Source organism: Dama dama, chromosome 27, assembly GCF_033118175.1.
Source record: "Dama dama isolate Ldn47 chromosome 27, ASM3311817v1, whole genome shotgun sequence".
NCBI lineage: Eukaryota > Metazoa > Chordata > Mammalia > Artiodactyla > Cervidae > Dama > Dama dama.
In genome coordinates, this window is record NC_083707.1 from 29555302 (window position 1) to 29558527 (window position 3226).

At 38.5% G+C, this 3226-nt stretch overlaps 1 non-coding gene across 1 annotated transcript; it reads left to right on the forward strand.

Moving 5' to 3' along the window:
• The first annotated feature begins 254 nt into the window (after positions 1-254).
• On the forward strand, positions 255-420 carry LOC133047882 (U1 spliceosomal RNA). The gene has a single exon (XR_009690889.1). It is a non-coding gene; the product is annotated as a U1 spliceosomal RNA (small nuclear RNA).
• Positions 421-3226: the final 2806 nt, after the last annotated feature.

The following is a 3226-nucleotide window of genomic DNA, read 5'->3' on the forward strand; positions in this document are numbered from 1 at the left end:
GACTTTCAGCTGCTTAATTCCTCCCTTCATAGGCTCAGCACTTCATCTCTCTAGCCAGTTCATTCTATGACTTCACTCTAGTGACCTAAAGGAGAGGGGAAGGGTTATATTCTAAAGGTCGGAGTGGGAATCTGTCCCGTTTTGTGAAGCAGAGGCTTTTCATCATCTTCAATCAAGTAGAAATAGAAGGCATGAACCACTACTACAAGCACAGATGGTTCACAAAAAGCTTGAATTATTGTGTTTTCCAGTATATACTTACCTGGCAGGGGAGGTACCATGAACAAGAAGGTGGTCCTCCCAGGGAGAGGCTTAGCCATTGCACCGTGCTTGTGTTGACCTCTGCGATTTCCCCAAATGTGGGAAACTTGACGGCATAATTTCTGGTGGTGGGGGACTGAGTTCATGCTCTTTTTTTTTTTTTTTTTAAGGGCTTCCCTGATAGCCCAGTTGGTAAAGAATCCACCTGCAATACAGGAGACCCTGGTTTGATTCCTGGGTTAGGAAGATTCACTAAAGAAGGGATAGGCTGCCCACTCCAGTATGCTTGGGCTTCCCTGGTGGCTGAGCTGGTAAAGAATCTGCCTGAAATGCTGGAGACCTGGGTTCGATCCCTGGGTTGGGATCCCTGGGTTGGGAAGATCCCCTGGAGAAGGGAAAGGTTACCCACTCCAGTATTCTGGCCTGGAGAATTCCATGGAACATATAGGCCATGAGGTGCAAAGAGTCGGACACTACCGAGCAACTTTCACTTTCACTTTCCAGTATATCAGTCCAGACTTTGTTGTTGTTGTTCAGTTGCTAAATTGTATCCAACTCTTTGTGACCCCATGGATTGTAGCACACCAGGCTCCTCTGTCCTCTGCTATTACCCAGAGTTTGCTCAAACTCATGTTCATCATCTTTTCTCTTTGGTGACTGAGATATCAGTTACTGGCGCCATGTCCCTTGCCAAGTCAATCTGCCGAGGAGAGAATGGACGCCCCAGAGAGAGAAGCAGAGAAGAAAGAGGAAAAGTAGACTTTACACATTTCTGTCTCTGGATTCATTTGTCTCTAACACTGACATGGAACATACTTTTTTATAAGTGGGTCATACATTGTACTTTTTCTACTACTCTGATTCAAGTTGGATGTGTGTCCCTTGCAGCAAACATACTTAACCTGGACATATATTTAAAATAAACCCATTTCAAGCAGTGGGACAGTTCCAGATCATATTCTTGAATGCTTAAGAAGAATGGCCTTGAAAGGTCATCTAAGTCATTCCTTTGCCTTCAAGCAGAATGACACAAACTATCCAAGAACGCATGTGGATTTTTAATAAATGCCATCTGTTGGTGACATATGCCTGTGGGATTTGTATGTGTAAATTATAATTATGAGACACTCAAAAAAAAAAAAAAAAAGACAACTATACATTTCTATCTCTCTGTGGAAAGTGATGAGTCATGTTAAACAGTGCCAACTTTGTTTCCCTTCCTGAAAGGGCATCACCAGTTACTTTAGGAATGATGTAAAACAAAGCTGAAACTACCTTAATGAGACAATGTCAAAATTTCTGCTTTTTAAAAATATATTCAACTATCAAAAAAATTTCAGTTTTACAAAGTCTTATCTTTGACAAAGACTTGTCTTCTGCCATTATCAGTGCCTTATGGAAGAAGAAACAAAAGTTCATGAAAAACGCTCTCTTCCCAAAACAGTATGACCTCATTTTTGACATTATCAGAGATGCTTCCAGAAAACACTTCACACACCAGGGCAATGTTGACGTTTCTTCCGTGAGAGCTAGGACCAGTGATCAATGCTCAACAAATAAGAAAGGATTTTCTAAAAGGTAAAGAGAAAGGTTTGTTTAGGATCTTAAAAGAGAACCACCAATAGCAGAGGGGAAAGGATGAAATCACATCAAACTATAACACGTGAAGTAATTTACTATTCTATTATTGGTAATACCACAGGAAATTTTAAGTGTATTGATGATATTTCAAATTAGACTGAGTCTATCTTAACGATTGAATATCCAGACACAGATAAATGCCTATTTCAGACTTCATTCTGTGAGGAGGGTATATATGGTGACTTGTTATTCGGCAAGTTGAAGCAGACCAAGAAATCAGTGGAATCAGCCCCATTCAAATTCTTTCTATAATGTACAATGTTGCCTGAGAGAGCTCTTTGGGATTTTATACATTAAAAAAAAAAAAAAAGAGGGGAGGAGTTAAATGAAAGTTAATGTCCTCTTTCTGTATAATACATAATTTATATAGCAAATTTTAAAATATGTCTGTTTCAAATTAAGTGTAGGCTTGTATGTGTATAGTTGTCTATTTGCGTATTGCGTGTATGTTTGTCTCCCTGAGACTGTCTCACTATTTTCATAAAATATCACAGTGGAAAGAGTGTTATAGACTATTTTTCTCAGAATTCTCCAGACCAGAAAGGCGCTGTGGCACTTCAGCACTTCAGCTGTAACAGACACAAGCCACTGAAATGACTTAGCAAAAATAAAATGTGATATCCAAATCAAATAAGAAAACTCATTTCTTTGTGCCATTTACATCTTTCTATATAATAAAAGGAATCATATTTTCTTCACTTGTCTTAATTCAATAAGCAATTGTCTCCTACTTCTGGTCGAAAGTGAAGCCACATTATTTCACAGTCAATAGTTCCAAGAAATAGCATTTTACATTTTCTTTTTCTATAAAATATATGTAATTTGTTAAAAAATTAAATAAAAATGATATTTTGTACACTTTGAATTTTCCTCTGCTACATGTACTACATTATGATGCTAACAATTTATGAAGAATTTTTTTTTTTTTTTATTAGTTGGAGGCTAATTACTTCACAACATTTCAGTGGGTTTTGTCATACGTTGATATGAATCAGCCATGGATTTACACGTATTCCCCATCCCGATCCCCCCTCCCACCTCCCTCTCCACCCGATTCCTCTGGGTCTTCCCAGTGCACCAGGTCTGAGCACTTGTCTCATGCATCCCACCTGGGCTGGTGATCTGTTTCACCATAGATAGTATACATGCTGTTCTTTTGAAATATCCCACCCTCACATTCTCCCACAGAGTTCAAAAGTCTGTTCTGTATTTCTGTGTCTCTTTTTCTGTTTTGCATATAGGGTTATCGTTACCATCTTTCTAAATTCCATATATATGTGTTAGTATGCTGTAATGTTCTTTATCTTTCTGGCTTACTTCACTC